Genomic DNA, 12,371 nt, shown 5'->3' with positions numbered 1-12,371 from the left:
GAGCGGGACTTATCCTAAAACATAACTCCAACAGAGGCAATATGCTTTTTTTTAAACACGAGGTACTGCAGCAGCATGTGGAATCACATGCATTCCACAACCTGGAAAGAGTCATCTCCGCAAACTGCTTCAGAGAGGAGAGCCAGGAAAGGTCAGGAAAAATGTCCGGTCCAAGTGGCTAACCTCCTCCCACTCCCCACCCAAGCTCCCCAGCACCCCTGCCATTCTTGGCTACTTGTCTCCCTTCTCAGCCCGCCCTCTTAATCGCTTGCGATGCTTATCTAGGGCTTCACTCTCTCTCTTCCCCTCCACCCTCTCCCCCCGCCCCTAGCCTCGGAATCCGCTAAAGCCCGGAGAAGCGGACTCTCCAGGTACTCCCAGCTAAACTGAGCATGCCTCTTAGCAACAGCCGGTTTGAAAGGCGTCTCGTCGAAGCCTGGATGTGCACCCACCAACCAGCTCGAGCCTTGGAGGCACGTGGCACTATTTGCTACCAACCAGAGGGCTCCCGAAAGCCATGTGACGACACCATCACCCAGAGACAGTCAACCCCTAAATGCTGGGTCGAGGCTGACCGAGAGTTTGCGACCAGCCAATCCCTAGATTGAGCCTGGGAGTGACGGGGGCCTCGCCTCGACCAATCCAAAAAGAGCTTCAATCAGCAGCCCAATATTTGTGTTCCCCAGCTGCTGTGTTCGGGCGTGGGCATAGGGGCGGTGGTCTGGGAAGAAAAAGTCACTGTGACCTATTCCGGCAGAAGGGACAGGATTCATGGAACACTGCGAAAAGCACAGTCTGATATTCGGCCTAAATAATGGGCATGGGATTATTAGCTGTCGAGGGACAAAGATTACAGAAACAGTGGTCCTTGTTCCCCTAGGAGAGAACCCTGCTGGCGAGTAAGGATTAAGGGAGGAAAAGCAAAAGACTTTCTTAGCAGTTGCTTTGGCTGTGCAGTCATCCCACACTTCTTTCCATCTTTGTATTCCTGCTCTCAGTAATAGAGGACTAGGATGTATTCATACACAGTCTTCTTTTTGGTCATGACAAACCTGTGCAGTTAGTAAGCAGCAGTGCCAGAATTCAAACCCAGGCCTTCTGTCTCCCAAATTCAATCTTCTTTATGCCAGACTATTTGACAATCCCTAGATCGAGTTTAACATGTTGCAAATCCGGTGTGCATTTATTAACACTTCCTAAACTTGTTTCATAAAATACTCCTTACTTTTTTTTTTAAAACAAGTTCCATACTTTTACTTAACAATACTCATCTTCCTGAGTTCAAATTTGACCTTAGACACTAGCTGTATAGCCCCGGGCAAGTCATTTAACTGTTTGCTTAATAAATTCGTTTTGATTGATGTAAAGAGTAATCATACCAGCCAGTGAAATCACAGATTATACTATTATAATGAATCTACAAAATATTAACTTTCTTCTGTTCCCTTTCAATATAGTCCCCTCATACAGTCATCATGATGATAAGAGGTTAGAGAAATCTGCAGATTGAAAGTTGAAAGGAATCATAGAGATGATCTAGTCTAACTTCCATATTTTACAGATATGGAAATTTAAAGCAGAGAGCCTGAGGAGAATGGCCCAAGGTCATAGGAGGTAAATAACAGCAAAGATTCAAGCTAGGTCCTTTGATTCCATAAACAGCGCTTCTTTCCACTACAAAATGTACTACCTCTCACAGAAAAGCTAACGAGAATTCACACCATACCTGCAAAAGAATCCCTTCTTCAGAATTCTCAAAAGGTAATTGCTTGAAGCCTAAATTCTTAATTAAATAGATTGAGGATTGTACAGTGCACAAAGATCAAGAGATTTTCTGAAGGATACATAACTAGTTTGAGGAAAAATATCTCTCAGATACCAGAGAGCTGGTTGGGAGGGGGTGTAAACTAGGGGCAGGCTACCAAAATATCCATATAACTCCCAAATCTAAGACTTTTTTTAATCCAGAAAAATTCTCACTCCACCCTATTATATAGCTATCAGAAAAACAACTCACAATTCAGAAAGTTTAGATACTTATTACTGGGCTACTTCAGGCAGAGGAAGTTTAATTGAAGCAACTATTGAATATAAGTACATTAATTTATGGAACTTTGTAGAGTTCTGAAGTTAAGAATTTATTTGGAAGATTTTTTAAGCTTGCTGCTAGCACTTAATTTCTCTCCTTTCTAAAAATATAGACCTGACCTTTTTGAAGGACTAAATGTTCTGATTTGCTGAAGATCAATCACTCAATTATTTTAAGTATTAAAAAGAAGTGAATATAAGAGAGAGGTAAACATATAACCTTCTGCATTGCAATAAATGGGGGCAAAAAATAGGACTGAGGGCTAGAGATCTATCTTGTAAATTTTAAAATGAGGTTCTCTTATATGTTGTTTTGTTTTTTATCTTGAAGTTTAGGTAGGTTCAGAATTTTACCTTAAGAAACTGTAATAGGCATGTGAAGAAACACTGGGGAACAATTCATCTAATAGACTAGTTATGACCTGCAAGCAGGATGATTCAGTCTATTTTACCTGCCCCTCATCACATTGATTTGTGAATGAGGAAACTGAAGAAATTGGTCAGTTGGAACAGAATTTGGGAACTCTAGTAGAAGAGATTGATGTTTAAAGGGCTGGCTTAGATGACTTCTAACAGCTATTTTGTCATAGTAAAAAATAAATATGCTAAAGAAACTGCAGTCTAGTTATGACTTTGTTTTACAACCTTTAGTAAATCATTTGCTCTCTAAAGGCCTCAGTTTCCTTATTTGAACAATAAAGATTTGAAGTAAGGTCTTTCTAGTCTTAAAATAACCAAAATGTATTTTCCATAATTCTGTGGACTATGGGATGATTGGAAATGTGGGAGAGTACTCATTAAAATTCTCTTAATTGCTTTTCCTAATATTTAGGTTTTTAAATATCTTCTGTGGCATCAAGAAAAAATTTCTATCATTAAGAGATGATAGAAAGACAAAGAGTTAGCATTTTATTCCTTACCTCTTTTTTCATTCAGGTCACAATCTACTAAAAGATAAATATGTAAGGCTAAGATTGTAGGTAATGTTAAAAAGTAGACAAGTACAAGGAAGGAATTGTTGAAATAAGGCTACAAAAAAACATTCCATTCTTTTCACTTAATTTCCTTCATGAGTTTTTTCTTGTTGTGTGATATGTGTCATCTTTCATGACTTGAGGAATATGGAAATATCTATTATGTGGCACCACTGATATAATCTATATCACTCTACTTATTTATCACCTGGAGATGGGGTAAGGGAACAGAGGTAGGGACAGAATCTAAATCTCAGAATGTCAGATAACAATTGTTGATTGTTTCTATAAGTAATTGGAAAAAAAAGTTTTTAAGTTAACTTTTTAAAAATAGCATTCTGTCTCATATTGTTTAATCAAGTTCTTCACTGAATATCCTCATTTCCCAATAAACACAAACTTTCTCTTTCTATATCTAGGGCAGTGGCAAAATTTGGGGGTGGGAGTGGAGGAGTGGAGGGGTGGGACAGCTGGGTAGCTCAGTGGATTGAGAGCCAGGCCTAGAGACAGGAGGTCCTAGATTCAAATCTAGCCTCAGACACTTCCTAGCTGTGTGACCCTGAGCAAGTCACATAACCCCCATTGCCTAGCCCTTACCATTCTTCTGCCTTGGAACTGATAAATAGTATTGATTCTAAGGCAGAAGGTAAGAGTTAAAAAAGAAAAAAAAAGACAAATTATGATGAGGAAGGTGTTCACAATGATTTTTCTCTTTTTTAACTTAGTTTTTGTTCTTACTCAACTTCATGGTCATGATAGAGAAGATCTAGGGGGAAAGGTAGATTTCAAAGTCCCAAATCCACAAGGTTTCCGTGAATTTTTTTTATGCCCTTGAAATACAATTTAGCAATATAGGATCTTCAACAAAGGCTAAGGAGAAAAAAATAATAAAAGAATTTTCTAACCTGAAATAAGATATTTTTCTAGGAACATAATCAATTAAAAAATACAATAAAAAAGTAGCAAGAAAAGATTTAGCTATTTGTACAGGGAGTTTACATTTCCATAGTTTTCTACACTATCAGTGCAAAGAGCATCCATGGCCAGGGAAACATACCTTCAGTACTACAGATCTGCTAATATAGCTTATTGATAAATAGAATTTTACATTTTGCTGGTACAATGCTTTTTCTGAGTGAGTTGTCTCTCCATTTATCACCTGGTCTCTTTTGTGGGTGTTGCTGGTTGTTGAGCATTTGTTTGCTACCATCATCTGGGCTTTTGCACTTCAGGACCATCTGCTAGGTACCTTGATCCCTTCTGTTAAGATTAAGTGACTAGCAATCCTTTTTCTGACAAGGATAGGTAGACAGTTTTATCTGTGTTTAGTGCTGATTCAAAGTCCAGAGTTCCAGACATTTAGATGACTCGGGGTTAATGAATTCTTTATATCTTCTGTTTAAACCATTGTTGGTATCTTATAGCCCCTAAATTTTAGGTGCTTTGGGAATAAAAAAAAATACTATAGTAGCTATATGGATTCTGAAGCTATTAAGCCCGTCATGGGCCCCAAATCCTTCCTGATTGTCATGCCTATAAAATTTAGCAACAACAAAAGCTAAGAGGATAAAATCCTCCTTCACGTTCTTAAATATATGCATATATAATATTATATATTATATTTACCTCCTTGGCTTTGTCACTGTATTGTAGCCAGTTCAAAACATAACTGCTGGCTCCGGAAGCCAAGCCTGAAGACAGGAGGTCTTGGGTTCAATTCTGACCTGAGATACTTTCTAGTTTTGTGACCCTGGGTACTTACCTCAACTACCTATTCCTTCCTGTTCCTGTTCAAACAGAAGGTAAAAATAACTTTCTCTACATATGCTTTTATTTATTTATTTTTGAAGTAAAAGCTTTGCCAGTATCTTCTTATACCTCCATTTTCTTCCTTAGGGAAATGACATGAATATTGAATTTCAGACACTAGTTAAAAATCAGCAAGATGAGTAAATTCTTAATGATGTACACTGACACAATATGCTTTTTTAGTTCCTTGAGAGAGAATGAGAAAAGTCTGTTTCTCTCCTTTTGCCACCAAACCAAGAAAACTGTTGTATTTACTCATCTATACTTAAATGACTTTAACTGCCAGTGTATGTTGTTATGGAAACATGATTTTTACCATCCTTTCTCTTCTCTAGCTAACAGTAATGGAAAAGGTTAGGTCATGGAAAATAGGCAACAGTGTTCTAGGTCAGTGGTGTCAAACTCAGAAATAGGGGCCATTAAAGTACCCAATTGGACCCGTAGGCCACATACTGATTTTGAAAACCTCTATGTATACACACACACACACACACACACACACACACACACATATATATATATATATATATGTACACACTAAAATCAAATAATAGTTACATTTTAATCATATTCTGTCCACATTTAGTATTTTTGTAGGTTGTATATTTGATACCTCTGCTCAAGATCATCCTGATATTCATTCTTCTTTTAGTAAATGAGTCTCAGACTTGTTTGGAGTTTTGCCTTTTACTTCAAGTCTTTCCTTCTTTGTTTTCCACCCTCAAAGCCTTAAAGAGATCATAACCCTTTTCCTTCATTTCATTCTTTATGGCTGTGTCTGCCATTATTTGCCACTGGGCCTCCTTAATATCAACTGCATGCTTCTCTGCCTGAACTTTTTCTCATTTTATTTTTATTATAAAGTTTTGTTGATACCTTTTCTTTTATACAGCCGTCATTTCTCCTATGCTTTCCACTCCCAGAGCATCTCTTGTAAAATGGGAAAAGTCAATTAAAATCAAGAAACATTAACTATAAGAGTGGACAATATATATGCAACATCTTTCACCCATGATGTCCCACTTCTCAGTTTAGCAATGAGAAATATATCAATTATCTACCAATTATCTACCAAAACTATCTACCAAAAATCTACCAAAACCAAATCAAAAAATTGATCCCAATTTTATTCTGAGTTCAAATGTACTTTATTGTTGTTTATCTTTACATACCAAAGGCATTTGTATTTTGTTCTGGTTCTATTATCTTTGTTACTTTGTTATTCAGTTGACACAACTGAACAAATGTTGTCATACAAGTAATTTTTTCATGTTTCTCTTGAGATACACAAGTTCATAAGTTCTTTAACCATTTTATTCACTTATGTTTATATGCAACCAAATTCTTATTGGTGAAACCAATAAGAAGGTTCAACAGCTGAGATGGCGATACAGCAAGGCACTGTGGAGTGCTTAGGACCTGTTGGAGCATAAAGGACAACATGGCCATCTAATGCATCTGAGGAAGTCTCCAGGTGTAATGACTTTTCATGCCACTGGACCCAGGCTTCCAACGCCAATAGAGTGGGACGGTCTCTGTGCAATGACTTTTCTACTTAAATCTCCTTCACCCACAAGTGTCTTTGTGCACTCATCTATACACCATAGATGAAAACGCACAAAGACAATTGTCATCCTCGGTTATGGAGAGATTACTACCACCAATCACTTATGTTTATATAAAACATTCCCCAATGAATGGGCACCTTTTTTGTTTCCAGATCTATGCCATCAAAGGATTATGAATATTTTGGTATTTTTGGCATCTTTCTGTCTTTGACCTTCCTGAAGGAATATACCCATTTGGAGGATCATTAATTCAAAAGGTTAAAATATTTTAGTAACTTTTCTCTTATAATTCCAAATTGTCTTCAGTAGCAATTAAATCATATCATATCTCCATCACAATATATTAGCATGCTTGTGATCCCAAAGTCCCCACAACATTAAACATTTCTGTGTATTGTAATATTTTGCCATTTTTCTGACTGTAAGATAAAAACTCAGAATTGTCCTAATTTTCATTTGTCTTAAAATTAGAGGTTATTTAAAATTTGCATTTCTTTTTATCTGTATTTTGACAAATTAGTTCTGTAAAACTTGAAAATATAATTGAGGTATTTTGTTTCTATATCCTCTACATTTATGAATATATACCTCTTTGCTCCTTCCCCAGCAAGCCTCCTCTTATAACAAAGAATGGAGGAGAAAAATTTAGCAAAACTAATACAGTGGTGACATGCATAACACAGTTATATGCTAGGAGCTAAGATGGTAGAATAAGAGACACTCAGCTCACCTAAACTCTCCAAACACACAAAAATGTAAAATAAAGTTCCTCAAAACAAATGAAAGCAGGAGGGATGTGTTCTCACTGGGGTAAGAAGGAAGAGTAGCCTGGCAAGTGGAGTACCAGGAGGGAACCAACAAAATTCTCATCAGTCCAAAGAACTCAGCTTTAGGCAACAAAATGGCAGAGTGGAGGAGCAGCTTAATGTCAAGCTTTAGTACGCCTAAGTAACCTGAGGCAATAAAACAACATATTGAAGAGCAGTCTATATGGCCTAAGGCAATGAACCATTAGAGAGAGGAAGAGCCCACCAAAGGAGATAATAGGTGAACCAGCAGAAGGGAGTGGCGGTGGGGGGACAGAATCCAACTAGAAAAAAAAATAGCTACAAATCTCCCCACAAGAAGTTAGCCAGGCCATCCCCTCCAAATGCACACTGAAAGACCCAAAGCAAATAATCCTACACTACCAAGTACTAGAGAAGCCTATCCAAGAAATTTGAAATAGTGCCCTCTCAAGCCCAGGAACAGAGCAGAACTTTAACATATGGACAAGGTAATGGAGGGAGGAGGAGGCATATTAACTAGAAAAATTGGCAAAAGATGAAGAAAAAATCTAACCTTAGAAAGTTACTTTAGAAATGGGAAAAATCAAAATATAAACCCAAAAGAGTACAACAATGGCAAAAAGGAAACCTGTAAATGCCAAAGGCAAGTGAGAAAAGATGTCAAGCCACAAAAGAACTCTTGGAAGAATTTGAAATGAAGTTTAAGAAATCAAATAATAAGAAAAGATAAAAAGATTCGACAACTTGGAAATAATTAACTGAAGAAAACAAGTCTCTAAAAACTAGAATGGGCCAGATGGAAATGAAGACAACACCAAAAAATAAGTAAATTAAAAAAAAAAAACCTTCTTAAAGAGTAGAATTGACCAAATAAAAAAGGAAACATAAATGCTCGAGAGAAAATAACTCCCTAAAAATTAGAATTGAGCAAACAAAAGCTAATGACTACATAAGAAATCACTAAACAATATGACAAAATAAAAAAATAAAATAAAAACATGGAAGAAAATCTGAAATACCTCAGTGGAAAAAACTACTGAGCTAGAACATAGATCCAGAAGAAATAATCTAAAATTCATTAGAATACCTGAAAGTTATGATGTTTAAAAAGCCACTGGACATCATATTACAAGAAATCATAAGGGGAAATTGCCCTGATATCCTTGAACAAGAGGGGGGAAATAGAAATTGAAATAATCCACCAATCACTTCCTGAAAGAGACCTTAAAAATAGTATATTTAAGACTATTATAGCAAAATTAAAAAATTCCCAGGCCAAGGAAAAAGTACCACAAACATGCAGAAGAACACAATTCAATTATCATTGAGTCAATCAGGATTACATAAGACTTGGCAGCTTCTACATTTAAGGACCAGAAGACATGGAATACACCATTCTGAAAGGCAAAGGATCCAGGTCTACAAGAATCATATAAGCAGTGAAACTGAGCATACTCCTGTGGAGTGGGGGTTGGGGGGCAGTGATATTTAATGAAATAGAGGACTTCAAGGCATTCTTGACCAAAACAAAACAAAACAAAACACAGAGCTGAAAAGTAAATTCAATGAGTAAATTAGACACAAGAAGCATAAAAAGGTAAACAGAAAGGTGAAAATTTAAGGGTTTCAGTGAGGTTTAATTGAGTACATTCATATATTTAGGAAGGTGATAATTGAGATACTTGAGATACATATGATACCCAAGATACTTAGGAAACTTAAAGTATTCAAGATAACTAAATTATTTCCTAAGAATTTTACCACTATTAGGAAAGTAAGAAGGAGTCTTAATAGAAAGAAGGAAAGGAGTAAGCAGAATAGGATAGGTTGATATAAAATCAAATCAAATCAAGGAAAAGGATGGAAGGAATGCAGAGAAAAGGAGAAATAGAAAGGGGAAATTATCTCACATGAAGAGACATCTAAGAATCAATATGGGGGAGGGGCATCTAAGTTACTCAGTGGATTGAGAGCCAGGCCAAGAGATGGGAAGTACCTCAGGTTCAAATCTGACCTCAGACACTTCCTAAGCATATGAGCTTGGACAAGTCTTTTAACTCCCATTGCCTAGGATTACCATTCTTCTGCCTTGGAACCAATACACAGCATTGATTCTAAGACAGTCAATACAGTAAAGGAGAAGATGGGAGGTGCAGTGGGCAATGCTTGAATCTTATTCTCATTGGAATTAGCTCAGAATGAGAATAACATCTTTACTCAGCCAGATATAAAAACATACCTTATCCTTTAGGGAAGTAGAAGAGAAAGGGGGATACAAAAAGGGAGAGGTGTGGACAAAAATGAAGGCAAACTAAGGGAGGCAGTATTCAGAAGCAAAACATTTGTGAATAGAGAAAGACTGAAAGGAGAGAGATAGAAGAATAAATGGGAGGAAAGTAAGATGGAAGGGAACACAATTCATAATCACAACTATGATTGTGAATGAGATGAAGTCATCCATAAAATGGAAGAGGATAGCAAAGTAGATTAAAAGTCAAAATCCCCCAATATTTTATCTATAAAAAACACATTTAAAACAGGGAGGCACACACAGAGTAAAAGCAAGGGTCTGGAGTTAAAGTTTAAAAAAAAAGTAGGAGAACAGAAAAAGAAAATTTCAAAGCTGTCAATGAATTTCCTAAGAAAAATGCCCCAGGGCTGGATAGATTCATAAGTAAATTCTACCAAACATTCAAAGAATAAGTAACTCCAATACTACATAAACTATTTGGAAAAATGAAGAAAGAAGAAATTTTTTCCAAATTCTTTTTATGACACAAATGTGGTATTGGTACCTAAACCAGGATGAAAACTATAGAACAATATCTCTAATGAATGTTTTATTACAAAAATTTTTAAATAAACTACTAGCGAGGAGATTATATAATCATATCACAAGAATCATATACCATGGCCAGGTGTGACATACCAGGAATGCAAGAATTGTTCAATAACTAATTGGGAAATTATCAGCATCATTCACCATATCAATTAAAAAAACATATATTTATCTCAATCAATGCAGAAAAATCCCTTGGCAAAATATACCTATTCCTTAAAAAAATATTAGAAAATGTTGAAATAAAAGAAACTTTCCTTAAAGGGATGAATGGCAATTATCTAAAAACCATAAGGAAGCATTATCTATAATGAAGTAAACTAGAACCCTTTCCAATACAATCAGGGGGAAACAATGATGCCCATCATCACCACTACTATTTAATATTGTATTAGAAACATTAGCTATAGCAATGAGAGCAGAAAAGGAAACTGAAGGAAATAGAATAAGTAATGAGGAAATGAAATTATCACACTTTACTGATGATAGTCAACCAAAAAAAACAAAATAGAAACAATTAGCAACTTTACAAAGTTGCAAGATACAAAATAAACCCACATAAATCATCAGCAGTTCTATTTACTGCCAACAAAGTTCAACAGCAAGTTCATTTATGTGTTCCTAAGTGTTCTCTGTACGCTTCATATTTGCCAGTTACAGTGAAATAATAATTCATGTACATTCTTTGCTACCACAAAAACTGCTTCCTGATGGTCTACTTAAAGAATCCTAGAGAATCAACCAAAAAGCTAGTCGAAATAATCAACAACTTTAGCAAAGTTGCAGGATACAAAATAAACCCACATAAGTAAGTTATCAGCATTTCTATACATTTACAACACAGCTCAGCAGCAAGAATTAGAAAGAGAAATCCCATTCAAAATCACCTTAGACAAAATAAAATACTTAGGAATCTATTTCCCAAGACAAACACAGGAACTATATGAACACAACTACGAAACACTCTCCACACAACTAAAACTAGACCTGAGCAATTGGAAAAACATTAACTGCTCATGGGTAGGATGAGCCAATATAGTAAAAATGACCATCCTACCCAAACTTATCTATCTATTTAGTGCCATACCCACTGAACTTACAAAAAAATTTTTTCACTGATTTAGAAAAAACTATAACAAAGTTCATTTGGAAGAATAAAGGATCAAGGATATCCAGGGAAATAATGAAAAAAAAATACAAAGGAAGGTGGCCTTGCAGTCCCAGATCTCAAACTCTATTATAAAGCAGTGGTCATCAAAACAATTTGGTACTGGCTAAGAGACAGAAAGGAAGATCAGTGGAATAGACTTGGAGTAAGTGACCTCAGCAAGACAGTCTATGACAAACCCAAAGACCCAAGCTTCTGGGACAAAAACTCACTATTTAACAAAAACTGCTGGGAAAACTGGAAGACAGTATGGGAGAGATTAGGTTTGGATCAACACCTCACACCCTACACCAAGATAAACTCAGAATGGGCGAATGACTTGAACATAAAGAAGGAAACTATAAGAAAATTAGGTGAACACAGAATAGTATCAGACCCGTGGGAAGGGAAAGACTTTAAAACCAAGCAAGACATAGAAAGAGTCACAAAATGTAAAATAAACAATTTTGATTACATCAAATTAAAAAGTTTTTGTACAAACAAAACCAATGTAACCAAAATGAGAAGGGAAGCAACAAATTGGGAAACAATCTTCATAACAAAAACCTCAGACAAAGGTCTAATTACTCAAAGTGCTAAATCAATTGTACAAAAAATCAAGCCATTCTCCAATTGATAAATGGGCAAGGGACATGAACAGGCAGTTTTCAGCCAAAGAAATCAAAACTATTAATAAGCACATGAAAAAGTACTTATTAATCTCTTAAATCTCTTATAATCAGAGAGATGCAAATCAAAACAACTCTGAGGTATCACCTCACACCTAGCAGATTGGCTAACATGACAGCTATGAAAGTAATGAATGCTGGAGGGGATGTGGCAAAGTAGGGACATTAATTCATTGCTGGTGGAGTTGTGAATTGATCCAACCATTCTGGAGGGCAATTTGAAACTATGCCCAAAGGGCGATAAAAGACTGTCTGCCCTTTGATCCAGCACTGAAAGAGATAATAAGGAAAAAGACTTGTACAAGAATATTTATAGCTGCACTCTTTGTGGTGGCCAAAAATTGGAAAATGAGGGGATGCCCTTCAATTGGGGAATGGCTGAACAAATTGTGGTATATGTTGGTGATGGAATACTACTGTGCTAAAAGGAGAGGAATTCCATGGAGACTGGAACAACCTCCAGGAAGTG

Source organism: Monodelphis domestica, chromosome 8 (assembly GCF_027887165.1).
Source record: "Monodelphis domestica isolate mMonDom1 chromosome 8, mMonDom1.pri, whole genome shotgun sequence".
Lineage (NCBI taxonomy): Eukaryota > Metazoa > Chordata > Mammalia > Didelphimorphia > Didelphidae > Monodelphis > Monodelphis domestica.
The sequence above is the reverse complement of the archived record's forward strand: the minus strand, read 5'-3'. Positions refer to the sequence as shown.